We start from the raw sequence: 18,352 nt of genomic DNA on the forward strand, positions 1-18,352 counted from the left end.
TTTCATATGGGCAGCCCCCTATGTTGTCTTTGAACCCCAATTAATTCAACAGGGCTCAAGGCAGGCTCTTGGGGCCTGTCTACATGGAACAACTTGGAAGATGGGGGTTTTTACTTTGTGAGAAACCTTAATCTGTACTGTGCACACCACACGCTTGACTGTTCTACTCCTTCATCTGTGTGAATTAATGAGCATTTAGGTGTACATATACTTTTATTTATATATTTGCATATATTAATATTGGCTGGTAAAGCTATTACATGAGTGATTATACAATGGCTTAATAATAGTAGGAAAAAAGCTAAAAATCCGGTCTGTCTGCCTAACGGTGCTGTCTCCCTGTTCTGTCTGATGCTAATGGCTCCACAGGAAAGTGCTGTCATTCAAGCAAGGGCATAATAGAGATCTCTATCTCTTGTTAAGGTAAATTAATATATAAACACCTGAAGCAGAGGGAGAAAAAAAAAAAAAAAATAAAGGCTGCAGCCATGTTCTTATCACATCATCTTTTTTTCTTCCTTGCACAGGATGTCATATTTAAGTATTCAATCACAGCAGGACTGGAATCAGCAGGAATAAGTCTATTGTGCTCAATGATCACAAGGCGAGAGAAGGAGAAAGAGCAAAATCTGTTATAAGGAAAACTCTACTCATGCTAGGTCCTTCTCAAGCAGAATGTAGAGAAATGTCAGAAACCATTAAGCATTTTCATGTGACAATTAAGGGGAAGATTTTTTCAATGGTGTGAAAAAAAAAATAAAAAATCAGAAGTAGGGAATCGATTTGGGACAGTGATTCGAATCACCGGACTGAATCACTATCCCCTGAATCGGCCGAATCCAAATCCAAAGCGAAAACTAGCCACTTTGCACAGGCCTACTATCCACTACAACCTTCCTCTTCTAAAAATTGTATCTAAAAGATTTTAAGCTGTTTAGAAAAAGGACTCTTTGATTGCATGCCTATTCACCAAGTGTAATCAAGTGCTGGGGTTTCTAGGCACACCTGTGACAAAGTTGAGCTTTCATAACCAAGAGCAGCATTTAGTCAGATGCATATTCTAATTATCCATAGCAGTCACGATGATCATAGGAAGATTTGTACAGAAAAGAACTTATGGATAAGATACCCATGTGTACACTGACATATAAAGTGATTTCACTCAACAACAAAAATAATTGATTTTGGTGCAATCCAAGCCTAAGCAAATGCAGTTTTAGACAGCAATGAATTAATAGGAAAGCATAGTAGAAAAAAAAAAAGTCCTTAATGGCTCCAAATAGCAAGTAAATAAAGGTGCATGTTCTAGGAAAACTAACATTAATTCAGTAGTCAATGAACTATGATGTACTGCCATTTTTACGTCATATCTTTTAGTTTCTGTCCAGATTTACTCCTTCCTCAAAAAATTAAGATGCTGGGCCCTCTTATCCAAATACTCATTGTGGTTTTATGTATTATTAGAAAGATCATATTTGGGAAGGTGCAGTTTTATTTGTATGTGACCATAGGTTAGATTAAGAAAGTTCGTATTGCAATTATGAAACTGGTTTGAAACCTGTTCAGGTGAGTGGAAAGATGGATATTCAAAAGACACAAGAGACTGCTATGAGCCTATATGCTCTTTCTGCCTTTAAAAATGCTCCCTGTAGAAAAGTCACTGATAGTGAAGTTGTTTAGGATAACTGGTCTGCCCATTTCCTAGCATTACAAGTCAGTGCTCTGCTCCAGTTTTGCACAGATAACAACAGATTTATGCTTTCTCCTGGCATTAAGTGTGAAATACATCTCCAATTGCACAAAATACCTGAGGTCGGATTGTTTCTCTTTTGAGGCATTTTGTCCCAAAGGCAAAACTAGTGCATAACCCTGATAGAAATGTTTCAGCATCTAATAACAAGAATGACACTAAGATATCCTCCTTATGGACACTGGCTGACCTACTTCAGTTGTATCAATGGAAATTAAAAAAAAAAGGAACATGCCCAGTTTCTAAATACTTTTGTATTCAACTGTATTGAATAAAAAGAAACTGGGCATTAATGGGCATTGTGACAGGGGGCCACCTGGGGCCAAGCTCTGTGGCCCGCCCGCCTGTCACCGTGACAGGGGGCCTACTCAGGGCTGAGCTCTTCATGGCCCGCCCACCTGTCTCTGGGCAACCGCCCGCCTATCTCGCCCGCCACGCCTTTGATGATAATTAGTTCAACTACAATGTTAATTAAGCGAGAGGCTACCCATTGTAATGCCCCGATGCCAGGGGTGCTCTGCGGCTCTGACCTCCCCTAATACCGCAGCCCAAGCCTTGCAGATGGCATCATGGTGTTCATCTCTTCCGGCCCCCACGCTGGACCCCAGAATCTTCTAAACAGGACCCCTCTATGATCCCTCCTGATCAGGCAGCCTCTCCACCTTCATCCGGGCTTCTAGCCCTCCCAAAGCCATTTTCCCCTCTCGGGTGTGGTCCCCCCGGGACCTTTGGCTAACTGGCCCTGGCCCACCTCCAGGCCAGTCGGGACCCCAGGCCCCTGGCTCTTGGGCGTCCCTCGCGGTGGGCCCCTGGCCCTTTTGACCCTCTCTGGTCCTGGCCCCAGCATCGGCCAGTCGAGGGTACTATCCCCTTTGGGCTGGGTCTCTAGCCCCTCACTCTCTCTTCGGGCTCATTGCACTACTACCCCCTTTTTCCCACCGAGGTCACCGCAGCATCACGCCCGGTAATCATTCACTCTCTCAGGGTCTGCCCTCTGGGCCCCTCCACGTACGCAGGGTTACCCACCCGGTGGTGGGAGCTAGGGGTTAAGTCGCCCCAACCCGCCTTTCACAGGGGTGGTAACTGGCCTGGAATTTCCTGGGGACTCCCGCGCCACTGACAGCCCCACCAGACCACCCACTCCTGGCAGGGTGCAGTTTCAGGTCATGCCCAGGACCAGGAGCCTCCTAACCACCCCTTCAGCTCCCCCTTACCTCCGGATCGTTCACAGCAGCCCTACAGCCAGGCCATGTTGCTGCCTGGCCTCCTGCAGCCAAACTGCCTTGTTTATATGGGCAGCCCATGTCTCAAAATGGCTGTCCTAATCAGGCACCTGGAGGCTGCCAGCTCCAGGCCCTTAAAGTGGCAGGCACACACAGTGCACTGCCATAGGCATCAAATCCAAAACCTTCCACAACAAAAGTACAACTTCTCTACCAAGTCAGCTAGTAGACAGCTTTTGAGTTGTGAGAAAGTAGCAGGCTGCTACAGATACTGAAACATCCCAGTAGAAAGAACAATTTCACATATGACAACTCTCTAGATACAAACCTACAGCCCAAAGTTAGAGCAAGAGGGAAAGAAAGGTTGCTGATGAAGAAGACTGATTAATATAAAGCTCAGAATTTGGTCCTAGATAGGACTTTAGGAAAGATCATAATTAGATTATCTTTTTATAAACACAGGAAGGTAGTGTAAAAGGATTAATTTTTAGAGTTTGGAACATATATTGTACCAGCTTCTGCTACATAAGATGATTTTAAATACTTGAAAACATAACGTCCAAATAGCATTTTAACAGCTTCAGCTAATTGAAAAAGGATCAGGACACATTATATCATCTGACAACTGCTGACTGCAATGGGCTTTCAGACTGTACACATGCATTTTTATCTACAGTACTATTTTATGGACAATAATGTGATTATGTTGATTACCCTTAGGGGCAATCAACATGGCTTCATTAGAGGCAGGTCCTGTCAGACCAACCTGGTGGTTTTCTACGATCAGGTCACAAAATCCTTGGATGCAGGTGTCGTGGTGAACGTAGTCTTTCTGGACTTCAGGAAGGCCTTCGACACCATCTTTCACCCCATTCTCATTAAAAAAAAAAATTAGGTGACTGTGGTGTCGATGCCTACAGAGTCATATGGGTCACCTATTGGCTGGAGGGCCGCACCTAAAGAGTGGTGGTGGATGGGTCATTTTCGACCTGGAGGGATGTGGGCAGTGGGGTTCCCCAGGGCTCGATCTTCGGGTCTGCACTATTCAACATCTTCATCAGCGACTTGGACGAGGGGGTGAAAGCACCTTGTTCAAATTCGCAGATGACACAAAGATGTGGGGAGAAGTGGACACGCTAGGAGGCAGGGACTGGCTACAACTAGATCTAGACAGGTTAGAGGGGTGGGCAGATAAGAATAGGATGGATTTCAATACTGACAAGTGCAAGGTGCTGCACCTGGGGAGGAAGAGCCAGCAGCATACCTGCAGGCTGGGGAACTCTCTTTTCGTCAGCACAGAGGCAGAAAAGGATCTTGGAGTTACTATTGAGTCCAAGATGAACATGGGCTGCCAATGTGAGGACGTGGTCAGGAAGGCTAACCGCACCTTGTCATGCATCCACAGATGCACCACAAAACAGGTCCAAGGAGGTGATCCTCCCCCCCTCTATGTGACATTGGTCAGGCCACAGTTGGAGTATTGCATCCAGTTCTGGGCGCTGCACTTCAGGAGGAATGCGGACAGCATTGAGAGGGTCCAAAGGAGGGCCACTCGCATGATCCGGGGACAGTAGGGCAGGCCCTACGAGGAGAGGCTACAGGACCTGAACCTGTTCAGCCTCCACAAGAGAAGGCTGAGAGGGGATCTGGTGGCCATACGTAAACTGGCCATGGGGGAGCAACAGGCAATGGCAGAGTCCCTGTTCCCCCAAGCACTACTGGGAGTAACAAGGAATAATGGCCATAAGTTGATTGAGAGTAGATTCAGGGTAAACATCAGGAGGCACTACTTCACAGTCAGGGCAGCTAGGATCTGGGACCAACTTCCAAGGGAAGTGGTGCTCACTCCTACCCTGGGGGTCTTCAAAAAGGAGGCTAGATAATCACCTGGCCAGGGTGGTTTGACCCCAGTATTCTTTCCTGCCCATGGCAGGGGGTCGGACTTGATGATCTTCTCAGGTCCCTTCTGACCCTACCAACTATGACACTATCTCCCCATCATCAGCAGAATGAAAAAAGAGACTGTTTGAAGATATGATTGCAGGCCACATATTCAAAGCTCTTATAGGAATCCACGTGTTCAAAACACAGAATTTAAGAAAACAATCCATTTTTAAGCTTCTGAGGCAGAAGACAATGCAGTACATGGTGAAGCCATTGCCTCAAAGTCCTTTCTGCACCCTGCTGTATATTAGTCTTTCAGTTGGCTTGAAAAGGAAGGAGAGAGATAACACCCGAATAGAGCACACTGAATTTAAAATGAAGTGTGCTGTGCATAAGGGTTCTGGCCGGGGACACCCAAATGAACAAACCTCCATGACTATGAAGAATTAAACTAGGTTAGTCAAAAGTTTAGTAAGAACTCAATGGCTTGATTATTCAGTTTAATTACCGGGATTATGGAAACTCCCAGGCAATTTCAATCCATTAGTTATAGAAATTAGTTTCTGGATGTGGCCCAAATTGCATCAGAGGCGCATTCTAACTGACCCTTAGGAATACAACTGCTACTACACCAAAGTCTACGCCAAATGTAACCAAAAGGTAAAATTCAGCCCAGTAGGCTATTTTGAATCTCAGTTAGCCAGTAGAAGGTAACAATCAGGAGCTTCATTTACTTTTTTAATCACAAAAATATGTAAATAGCAGGTTATGTTTTACTTAAAATGTGAATTTATATCATAGATAAAACAAACATTTCTTAATATTGCCACTTACAGCCTTGTGAACAAAACAGTAGTTTTTAAAGAATATGCCAATGAGAGACTATTGCCATTTTTGCTGTCCTTTCGATCTACAGCTGTTATAGCAACCCTTTCATGTGTTTCACATGACACAATTTTATTTTAGAATGAATCTGTGTAGGTAGACATAGGGAACTGATTATTCTTCAAGTACTGGCAAGCTTTTTCAAAAAGAGTCATACGGGAACATGTATGAAGATGATACCTAATAACCAAGATTTTATAGAAAATCCTCTTTGGAAAGAAGCGTATAAACTACAATGATCAAAAAATGCACGTGCCAAATAGCAGCAATGTTTTTTAAATGAGCCTTGCAGCTGCCTAGTATTCACATTTAACTGAAAACATGTAGTATTTCTCAGACTATTGGCTAATTAAAATGAACAGAGCTTGCATAGAATTAAAATCTCATACACAGACAAGGGTGAAATTAGGTAAATTTTGTGCAAAAAGGAAAGGCTAATGCATGTATGACACTTTTTTGATACATTAATTTGATCTGCTATATGACAGCTGCTCCTTGTAGCATATTTGAGAAACTGCAGAATATAAATGTGAGACCATTATCATATGGCTACTTTTTCTTTCCTTAAAAAAACCCCCCAAAAAACAACCTCCCCCACACACAGCTCTTATATCACCCTTCTTGTGCTGAGACATGCAGTGTTCCCTTTTACCTAACCACAGGAACTCAATGAGTTGTAATACGTTTTCATATCCTAGTCTTTTCTTTACACATGAACTCAGAATTTCAAATACTAATCTCAGGCACTTCAAATTTTAGCTACTTTATTCACTTAGTCTTTTCCTAGAAAGAAAGAAAGAAAACAAGAAAAAAGCACCACTGAAAGCAAGGACTCCTTTCTGGGACAGAGAAGAGGAGGGCTAAATTCACTGAGAAAAAAAACCAACATAAAAAAAACCCTCAAAAACTCAAGTGGCCATAAATCAGGTACTGCAATACATCCAGGGAGGAATCCAGAACCCTGTGTTAGGCACCTTGGTTCCTTAAACAGCACACAGAGAGTGTGAAGGGCCTAAGAATGACATCTAAGAGTGTCAATATGCCGAACAGGTAGCCGATAGGGAACAGCAAGGTTAAGGCTGCAATTTAAATCCTGGCTCTCTCAGAGCTGCCTCAATGTGCCTCCATCCACTTAGAATCCATTACCTGAAACTTTTACTTTAAAAGACAAAGAGCCAGGTTTCCTCTTTCATTTTAAAAGATGGCTTGAGGAGAAGGTGGTAATGGTAGCGCTACTCTGCTATGATATAAAATACAAAACTCTCACACCCAGGAAGTGGGAGATTCAGGCTTCATAGTCTGAGGGAATTGATACACACATTTTCCATTAACTACCAGGCTACAGGTTATTGGGGGAGGGGGGGGGGGGGGGAGTGAATCTCTTAGCTCTTTCTGTTGAAGCTATTCAACCCAAAATGGATTTTGCTGTCCAGGTGGGGAAGTGGCCAGATAGTGTTGGTTCAGTGCACCCACTACCTGCAGTCTTCCTCTGCACCCTCCAAATCAGCTTACAATTGGTCTTCCCAAGAGAAAATTCAATGGGTGGCAGGAGTACTAATATCTGCTTTCCCCTGCATTTTCTTGGAATATAGCAGGTATAATCTTCACTTCTCTTTGCTACCTTGGGCAGACCTAGCCTCAAAGATAGCTTGGTAACTTGCTGTCTTCCAACCTCACTGATTTGCTCTTATGTAAAATCTCATGTAAAATTCTATGGGTAAAGAAAACACAAGTCAATTTTTACAGGGTTTAAGGCTCCACTAAGGATGAATAATGTTGTCTGAAGAACCAATGGGGGGAAAGTTATTCATGACATCTGCTCTGGCTATAATAACCAGTAAGATATTGATTTCTGACATTTATTTCCTTCATCAGCATTGGCTGGTTTCCATTACTCTCCTTCCAAGCATTTCCCTTGTTATTTAAAATTTTGAGGCTTTGCCTGCAACCATCACTGAAGCAACGACTTCTGTTCTTTCATGATGGTAGTTCTGAGTTTAGCGCTCTGCAGACATAAAGCAGGGCTATACTTCTGCAACCTCAGTAGGTTCCATGTTTATAGAGTACTAGCTGGACTTCTAACGGGCAGCTGTTTTTTTCCAGATTGCCTCAATTTTAATCCAGCCCACCTCACTCCCACCAAATATGGCCGAACAATGGAATACAGAAAAATCAATGGGAACTGATGGTCTGGGGAGAGATGCACCACTCTTGATTTCAGTGCAGGACACAAATATAGGCTCCCAGGCAGTTTCTGTCAAATACAGAAGGATCTGAAATGACCCCAGTTCTCTAGTGCTGAGAGAACAGACACAAAGTGTAAAGACAGGACAGTGTAAGTTTCTGTGATAGCTTTCTGCATATCAGCCTTTTGAGGGGACTCCAACTCCCCCATCAACAGAACCATATCATATTCCTGTGAATCTGAGGGGCAAACCATGACCTGCAGACTGATTCTGGGAACATGGATCTAATTTGTACCAATTACTTTGTCATCATTGAAAAAAACAAAGCAAAACAAAACAAAAACTCATGTTCTGCCATTGCAATACCTGAAGGCTGGAATACCTGAAGATGGAGCAGCAAGCTGCAATAAGCTACAGCTGCTCAGGACTCTTGACTGTGCACCAAAGCTTCTCTTAGTTTGGATTGAGAAGTTATTTGGAGATTTATTATTAATATCAAAGGTTTTGAGTCAGCCTAATATAGTGGAAAATCAGCTGCAAAGTTGGGATCTTATGCAAAACGTGGTGAGAAATTAAGTTGTTCTCATAATTATTCTTTCATATGAATAATCACCACTTTCTGTTGTTCAATACTTTTATTCAGTTTTTGTTCTTCCTAATAACTCCCCCCACCCTCCTCCTCCTGTGCCAGAACAGCAGTCCAGAATGCCCCCAAATGGTGAGGTCTTATTCACATGCTAAGAAGTATCAGATAGGACAACAAGGATTCACATTCACATAAACAAGGCCACTTAATCCAGCCATTTACAGGTAATTGAAGAATAGTGGCTATTTTAAATTATAGTTGTCTTGACTACTAGCAGTGACTCCATCATCATACACACAATACTGCCACTGTAATCTCTCATATGCTGAGATTTCACAGTTGAGTAAAACTATATTGACTTCCACATATGGCATTTCTCTCTCTTGGAAGGACAACAGGTCACACTTCCTTTTAACTTAAATCAAGACATAAAACAACAACAACAACTAAACAAAATAAATAATTACTTATCCCCTAAGAAAAGCCTCCTGATGATGAGAGTTTCTATGGACTCTCCCCAGCAAAGACTTTCCTTCCTGTAAGAATCCTTTTCCAAACATGTCTTTTTGGGGGTTGGCCCTTTGAATCTGGCAGTGATAAGCAGATGCAGCTACTTTGGATATGGGCATTATTTATAAATCTCTGTTCCATGTAGTAACTACACTTCTGTAAGGAATGACAAAGAGAAAGCCTAAGCAAACAAAAATGTTACAAAAAACGTATGGTCTTTACAGGGGTCCTATAACAAATTGTGTGCACAAGCCTTTCACAATCATTTTACAAAAATGTTTGCCCTTGAGTATATCAGTATCCATAACTTTTCCCATTCCTACAGCACTATTCTGTAAATACAGAATTACAGGGGGTTCTAGCCAGTTGTCTTCATTTCCTTTTCAAGGTTGTCAGTTATCTTAACTGCAATTACCTCCCAAACATGCCATAATGAATACATTTGTGTTTGATTATTATACAAAATGATTCTTCATTGAACTTTACACCCTCCTGTACCATTTTTGGCTCTTTTTCATATGTAAGCATATGACCATTGTTCATCTGAGACACTGTTAAACCTCCCTTTGAATAGAAAAAGTCCACTGCTGACTTAAAAAAAAAAAAGTTTCAATTGTCATTTTGCATTTACAATTCCTGTCAGTGTCAAAATGCCTTATGATCAGTGCCTTAGTGTGTTTACAGGGCTCTCAACTCATGCTATATTTTTGGCTTCTTTTTTCACTCAGCCCTGTAGGGCCATGGCAGTTTCTTATAATTTCTTTTTTAATATTTCTGTCATTTATCTCAAATAAACCAGCTCTAATGAAGTAGCCAATCTGCATAAATCATTTTTTGAGCAATATATTCCTCACAATAACACTGACACACACATTCCTGATTCAAATAGTAGTAGTCCTTTTTTCTTCATTTAGTCCTATTCCCCTTAAGAGCCTCATTTGAAATTCTGCAGGATTTTACTTTGAATCCTTTTACTTACACACAAACAGAATTTATCCCCTTTACCCCTCCCCACCTGCCTTTAAAGACATGATTATCCTTCTTTTTCACTGATTATTTTTCTCTTTAGTGTTTCTTTCTGCTTCACTAAAATTGAAGTAATAGGGAGCTAACCCATATACATATATATGTCATATATATATGACTATATATATTTCTGTTAAGTGAGGTGATAAATAATTAAAACCCTAAACATCATTTTCCAACATTTTTTGGAGTTCCTGGACAATCTGTTCTTCTTGCTATCATTTTAAAAGTGTACATACTGCATGTACTACTTGAAGCCAGGGTAATCTGCACCACAGCAAATTCCTGTTTACTGCATTTTACCCTGCCTATTCCAGCAGATTATGTTGGCATAGCTACACCAATGGCTGTATGGACCCTGATGAGTCTCAAATTCTCTCCCTGTTGCTGTCACACAATGTAGTGCCACTTAAATATCTAGAGAAAGGAGGTCACAAAGAAAAACTAAATGAAAATAGTTTTCAATAAAAGCCACAGAATTTTCTGTACTTCAAATCAGAGAAAATACTGAAAAGAAGCCTGTCTGAGAATTGTTAGTGACACCATGAAGAGACAAAGGAGAGTAAAGAAATGCAATGAGGGTAAACCAGACTGAAACATACCTATAGGAGACCTTACCATCCTACAGAACAACTTTGAACTGGATCCTGAAATTAATAGTGGTGCACAGGTACGTTTTTTCTAAGAAAGACCTGGCTTGAACAGACCAACCAAGTTGAATAACAAATTGGTATGTTATCATAACAACAATGCCTTTGAACACATGTTACATTGCTGTGGTTTTCATAAGCATTATAGGGGCCTCTTTAGGGGAGAAAGAATGCTGGGAAAAACTAATGAAAATGATAAATACAGAAGTTTGGTTAGAGGCCACATGAAACAGTGAGCTATTTAATGAGAGGCAAAATGTACTTTTGTTTCGGAGACTGACTGCAAGGAAAAGCACGCAGTTTCCTACTGAGATGCCCATATTGTTCACAGGGCTTCCAAAACAAATACCACTGTAAAGACAGGAAATTTCTATGACTATATATAGATTTATGCTCATCTGTTCAATAGAAATCATTAAACATTTATAGACTTCCTTCACCTCCTTCTCAGTGATTTATAGATCAGACAGGGTTGTTAAAAATTTCACCTGCTGGTGCCAAGCCTAGGTGGCTTTGGCAAGAACTCAGCAGGTTTCTAAGAAAGATTGATCAGGAGCTTTCAGCATCCAACAATAAGAATGAAAATCTTAACAAGAATGCCACAGAGTGTTACTGAAATGTAAGTTGCCATAGGAATACAAAATGATTCTTAATTAGTTTTTTCATTTCATTTCTGTCTGGATCCTAAAATGCAACATGTAGCAAGAAACAGTCCTTATCCTAAAGAATGTGCAATCTAAATAGGTGAAAATAGGAATTTGAACTCTGGCATAGTTTCCGACTTACATTTTGTCTTGGTTTTTAAAATATGACAACTATTATAGAACTACAATTTCATAATATATATTGCAGGATTTTATATTAAAGATATAGTAGCCTAACAGTGGGCAGGCAGTCCCCCAGCCAGCTCTAAGATGCATATGCAAACTTCTCTGCACAGCCTGAGGCTGGCTGGGAACTACCCAGTCAGTGTCAAGTCTTAGCTCCACAGCTTTTTCCCAGCCCCACGCCCCGATTGGCAGATAAGGGCAGAGGACTGGGACCTGCCCCTCCCCTGCAGCTTTTTCCATGCCCCCTGACCCTGATCAGTGAGTCAAATGGGTACACATGTAGATGCCTGCCCTGGGTGTGTTTACTACGAGTAATTTACTCTGGAGTAAACCCATCCAGCAGCATTTGCATGTATAGATGAACTCAGTACCTTCTTAATTGATCCTATTTTTCTACTCCCTACTCTCCCTCCATTCATTTATTCTTTCACATAATCATGCCTTTGCTGATTGGTGAGAGCCCTCTCTATAGTTGCTATCACACCGAGCAGCTTTCCAGTGCCTATACATTCCTATTTCTTTTTCTATTGTTTTTATTTTTGAAGGTGACTACTACTATACAGTTGATCAGTAGGACTAAATATGTAATAGTTATATGCAATGAATGCACAGTTTAATGTCAGGGTGATTACCATTAAAAACTCAAAGAATGCTACAGTATATATTGTGTAGTATACAACAGTACACTGGTCTTGGTAATGTTCTAAAAATCATGTTGAACCAAGGATGCACTGTATTAAGTCATGAAAATTATACTGTATTTTACTTGGTAGTAATTTAACCACATGTATTCAGTTGCAAATAGTTGGAGACTTCTATCTGCTCCGACATTTACATATTACTATAACAAAACCATAGTAGTGTTAACCACCCCAATCCCTCAGAACCTTCCAAAACCAAACTAAGAAAACAAACAACCCCCTCCCTCCCCCTACCCAAGAAAAACTATCTAAACTTTGGGAGGAACAAACAACTAATTAATTTGAAGCATCCATTTATCTATAGGAGTGGTTTTCAACCTTTTTTCATTTGCAGACCCCTGAAAAATTTTGCATGGAAGTGCAGACCCCTTTGAATTGTAAGTGTGGGTATTCATATACTTTTGATTGATCGTAGTCATCTTAGACAAACTATGGACTACAGGCTGACAATAACTGCTAAATTGGCATAGGTATTGTCTTACCTTGTCACCAGTATAAACACTGCATAGACGACATTCAGGGCTCTTTTGCTGATATTTAGCAAGACTCATTGCTAGTAAGAGACTAGAATGAGCTTTCTAAATAGTAGAAGCATCTCTTTTCTCTAATGAAGCAAAAGAGCTTGTATCTAGACCTATTTAAGGAATTCTTCTGAGAACTTCATCTCCCAATTAAAAAATCTTCCTTTATCAACTGCAGTTATGATCAAGCTATGAAAACCACCCAACAAAAACTTTCCTAATAACCCCTTATTATGATCCAATTCAAGCAGCATCTAATTCTAAGTAATTAGTTGGAGTGAATGACAAATGGAAATTCATTTTGAATTCCAGAGCTGTGTGTGGAAGTTCATCAGTTCTTACTGTTATCTTGGGAGGCCTTAATCACAGAACTCTGCAGTACTGGCTTTAAATGTTCAAATGGAGGCCTCAGAACAAGCAAGCCCTCTGTAGTACTATTGATGACACTTTTAACATGATCCCCAATGTCAGGTATAGCCCTTTCCTGGACTTCAATTTTCTTCCCAAATTAAATTTTTTTTAAAAGGAATATTCAATTTATAAGTACATTTTTTCAGGATTTAAATCCAAAAACAGCTCAAAACAGTAGGATTAGCAGACCAGCACATCCTTGGATCCAGACTCTGCTCTTTATTCAACAAATTAATTAACTGAGGTAAAGGTCAAGTGGCAGGTTCCCCTTGTAATGTCTTCAGTAGAAAATAGAGTGGATAAAGAGTACTGAACGCTAAGGAGAGGCCACCTGTTTATTAGCTTGATGTTTTAACATGCCTTCTATTTTTAGAATACAGTTAGAGTTAGTATTTATAAGGCACACTTTCAATCAGGTGGTTAATTTCCATATGGAGGCAAGCTGATGTTTTCTAATTCAGCAGCACAGCTCTACCTATGCATCAGAATACAAAGTTCATTTCCTTTTTAATGGAAGGCAGGTGTACTGAATAGAGTTACCAATCCTATCAGGTTTTCAACTGTTTTGCCCAAACAATTAATGATATAAAACAGTAACATGTTGTCTTTACCTAGATTTGCTTTAGGCTGGGACTGAAAATCTTTGTTGTAGCTACAGACATGCTTATTACTGGTTTCCATCATACCTAGATCCTTCAGAGCCAGGTGCATTACATTTTTTTTTTTAGAATTTTATTATACCTGTTAAAACAGTTTATTCTGTGATCCGCCTTCTAGGCAACAAAAACAAGCATGACAATATTTCTGTAAGCCAGCACGTTCAGAGTAAGGATATACATGTGAGGAAGGGTGGCATGTTGCACTAACAGGTATATAATAAAATACTGTCAGCTTTTATGGTTGTGGCACGGATTCAATATGAGGTTCATTTGAGTACTGACTGCAAGATTTAGCTTACTAACAACAGTGAGCTGTTAAAAAAATGTGAACTGTCCAAGGGACACCATGAGAATCAGTCCCAGTGTCATAAGTTTAGAACCCAGAACAATTTCTCTCCCAAGGATAACAGTGCCAGGTTGTTGCTGACTCCTTGGCATTTTCATAATGTTAACAGTAACAAGCTAAATGTTTGCATGTGGCTTGCTATTATCAAATCTGTTGTGGTCAGAATATATTAAACAGTTATGATAAGCCAAGCCAGTTTGCAACCCTGATAGGTGTGGCTAAAACATGTCTTAAGAAAAGAGAATATTTATTCTCTTTTCTCTCTATATAGAGAATATTTATTCTCTATAATATTTATATTATAGGAGGAATATCTATCAATGTAGCATACAGCTTCTATTAGTGAGTATAGGTTGCCATGTTTTCACAAGTGACACAGCCGTAAGTTACATGGGTCACCACAAATGGTGATATACCCACATATTATCATGTGTTCACATCTCCCCAAATAATGGGCTAGTTTTGTATCCCTCTCACTGCAAAGCCTGGTGTCTTACTTGCCAAGATTCCAACTATATAAATAACACAGAAATGTAATGTTTTTTAAAAAGATAGCTCTTCTGTGCACAGTATTGGGGCAATTCAGTACTTCCACATTTGAATCCTGCTGAAAACAGACATGTCTCCTCATCACAATGGTATAAAGTTCCTGTTTCTAATTATCTAGAGTTGCAAGATATTTAGAACTTTTACATTTTGATATTTACCATGACTCCTGAAAAATCTGTCAGTGGCCTAACACTGAACTTCATCCAAGAAGAGCAATAGACCATCTGCAGATGCTTCCTTAGCCTGATAAAGGCGGCTGTTGCTGCCCGAAAGCTTGCTAAGAAGATTTCTTCCAACTATTTGAGTTGGTCTAAGAAAAGATAATCAGATTTACCCAAAGAACCTCGTCTGTCTATGTCCTTAGACCAACATGGCTACAACCTACACCTCTAACACTAAATATTACTATTCCTAGGCCTGGGTTAGTCAAGATATGCAAGTGTTTTCATGATGTGGGGAGAGGAAGCCTTTTTTTAAACCTACTTCTGGCTGAGCAGCTGCTCAGGAGCTTTGTATGTTAGAGTAAGTCCCAAGGAGATGGCTTAGTAGGCAGCAGGCTGGTAAGTCTGTTACATGTGCATTATATATACGCATATATGACATGGCCTTAGAGTTTATCACCTGAATATCAGCTTTTTGAATACTCTATATTAGCATTCTTTTATGCAGTAAGTCCCAGTAAGGAGTACTGTATCTGGTCCCCTTTCTTATGATACATATGTCATTAAAGCAAGATTCTTGCATGCCCAAAACAAGCTAACTGAGAGGTGGCCTAGGAATTAGATTTACCTTGTGATTGCTCACCTTCCTGAGTATGACAGGTTTCTTGTTGCTCTATCCAAAATATACATCCAGGTGAGGCTGATGCCTTGTAGGAAAACGTTGAAGTTGATAGTTGCTGGCTTTTATATTTTTTGACTAATTTAATATTCCACAAATAAGAAATAATTCAATCTTTAAATTTTATTGGCAACCTACAATATAATGAACTGTATATGATAGATATAAACCCTGTCCCACATTTTTGCCATTGTAAATTTTCTTTGTCAGTTGATGGATGTCAGTGGTTGTAGCTTAATGTATACATTTAAATAATTTCTTTTACAAATCCATGTTCCCTATTTGTTTAATTAGCTTTTGACTGAGAGTTGACAGCTTGGGTATATTTTTACTTTTAAATAAAAAAATTGGAAAAAAACTCTTGTTTGTTACTGCATTGAACAACATCTAACATTGATTATGGTCCAGAGATCACCTCCCCAAGGCATTATTTAAATGCATTTAGTATTCATTCTGCACTGTTTTATATAGTAAGTAAAATCAGTGTAATTGAGGTGTAAAACCATTGTAGTTTTTTATTAGGTTTTAAAATAGCTGCTATTCAGCCCAAGACAGTTTTACTTAATCTAACAACAAAAATCCAAGAAGACTAGTACATTTTGCAGATGCATGAGCACTATGATGACACTCAGTCTTTGTGGAAGTCTCCCAGCCTAGATTTTATGTTGTACAAAGCTATCTTTAGAGAGTGATCGAAAAAGCATTAACAAAAAAAAAAAATCCCACAGAATTTCCGCTTATATAACAAATCTCTGCATTTTCCAGGAAATTTAAGGTAAACAAAGCCTAGTTTATTTGAAAGGCCATAAATGGTTCTATCTGCACATCACAATCTGAACTCCCCTTCAGAATGTATAAAGAAAAATTAAAACTGCTTTAGTCATAAAAAGGATTTTTGCAAAGTAGCGAGAAACTTGGTGTAAATGTCAGCAGGTACTTTATGTGGCAAGGCATAATTCTAAATAATATAGAAGAGAGACTTGACGGATGTTCTAGTTTACTGTACAGTTCTAGTTTACTGTAAAAGAAGGCTATAAGTATCACCATTAATTGTACTGGTACAAACTCTGTAGCTTTGCTAGGGAGGTGTGCTATTTTATGTCAGCTTGGGGAAGGTGCTCAGAAAGCAGTTCTTCCATATGACTGCCTGTAACAGGGTGCCTTCTCAGGGCCAATTTAACTGTGGCCCGCCCACCTCTTTCTGGGTGAACCGCCCTCCTTCTCGCCTGCCATGCCTTATTGTTAATTAGTTAAATGATGTAATTAAGTTGGAGGCTGTCCATTTCTTGCCCCGATGCCAGGGGGCGCTATCTGTGGCTCCATTCCTCACCTACACCGCAGCCCAAGCCTCGTTGATGGCATCTCGATGTTATCATCATCATCATCACCACCACTGGGCCCCAGAATCCTCCTAATTGAACCCTGCATGGATTCCTCTCCTCAGGCAGTCTCACCCGCCTTCATACTAGGCAGCATAGCTCCCTGAACTGCCTCCCCTTCGGGTGTGGTCCCCCCGGGACCTTTGGCTCACTAGCCCTGGCCCACCTCCAGGCCAGTTAGAACCCCAGGTGTGCAGCTCTTGGGCATTCCTCGCGGTGGGCCCCCGGCCCTTTGACCCTTCCAGTCCTGGCCCCAGCATTGACCAGTCAGGGGAAGGTCAGACAGGTGCCTTTTCTCTCTCTCTGGGGGTCCACCCTCCAGACCCTCCAAACAAGGGGTAACTCACCCAGTTGTGGGGGCTAGGGGTTAAGGCACCCCAACCCACCTTTCACCAGGGTGGTAACTGGCCTGGTATTTCCTGGGGGTTCCCGTGCCACTGGGAGCCCCACCAGGCCACCCACTCCCAGCAGGGTGCATTTTTAGGTTGTACCCAAGACCAGGAGCCTCCTGACCATCCTCTACAGCTCCTCCCTTACCTCCAGATGATACAAGTAGCCCTCCAACCAGGCAGTGTTGTTACCTGGCCTCCAGCAACAGAACTGCCCTGTTTATATGGGCAGCCCTAGGTTCAAAATGGCTGCCCTCATCAGGCACCTGGCAGCTACCAGGTCCAGGCCCTTAAAGTAGCAGGCACCCGCAGTGCCCTGCCACACTGCCCTGTACAAGGAGTTTTGTACTGCCTCTCATTAGGCGTGCACTGATAAGAGATTTCGGGGACTGATACTGATAACCGATACTTGAGGCATATCGGCCAATACCAATCCGATATCCACTACAGTTGCCATCAGGTGGTAAGTCTGGTGTGGTGGCAGGGGAGGGGGGAGGGAAGAGGTGTGGGGGCACAGCCCTAGCTTTTCCCAGCACTTGGGTGGAGTTGGAGTGTTCAGCCAGCGCTGTTCCAGGCGGCAGCACGGGGCAGGGAGTGGAGCTGCAATGATATGTGGGGTGGCTGCAGCCTCCTCCCAGTGCTTCCAGAGTCTGCTCCAAGCCCAGACCCCAGAAAGAAAAACCACATGCAGCACCAGCTCTGGCTCCATCCTACAGCTGCAGCCCATGTCGCACAGATCCAGGGGCACACCCCTGACTGCCCCCGCCCTCCCGGGGTGCAAGTAGCAGTGGGAGCTGACCCCCCCCCCCAGTGAGCTGCAGCTGTCCCATGCCCCCTGTCCCCCATCCTGGCTGGGCAGCACCTGCCCCTGCCCCCTCCTTCACTGTGGGGGGCATTGATCTGCTCCTCTACGCCCCTTCCCTCCCCTCTCTCCTTCCAACTTACCAGCTGGAGGCAGCTATCCATGCTGCTGGCTCTGCTCCATGCTGTGCTGCAGCTGCGTGCAGCACAGGCATTTATCAGCCAA

The 18,352-nt window shown here is 41.7% G+C and overlaps 1 protein-coding gene across 3 annotated transcripts in view; it reads right to left on the reverse strand.

Moving 5' to 3' along the window:
- SMPD3 (sphingomyelin phosphodiesterase 3) overlaps window positions 1–18,352 on the reverse strand; it is a 263,636-nt gene that overhangs the window by 111,830 nt on the left and 133,454 nt on the right. The window contains exon 1 of one of the 3 annotated variants that reach the window (XM_059713757.1): window positions 2,965–3,023. The exons of the other annotated variants lie outside the window; for them this stretch is intronic. The gene's annotated coding sequence lies outside the window, so the exon portion shown is untranslated. Of the gene's footprint in view, window positions 1–2,964; window positions 3,024–18,352 lie in introns of those variants that run through there. 3 annotated transcript variants of the gene reach the window in all.

This window comes from Alligator mississippiensis, chromosome 10 (assembly GCF_030867095.1).
Source record: "Alligator mississippiensis isolate rAllMis1 chromosome 10, rAllMis1, whole genome shotgun sequence".
Lineage (NCBI taxonomy): Eukaryota > Metazoa > Chordata > Crocodylia > Alligatoridae > Alligator > Alligator mississippiensis.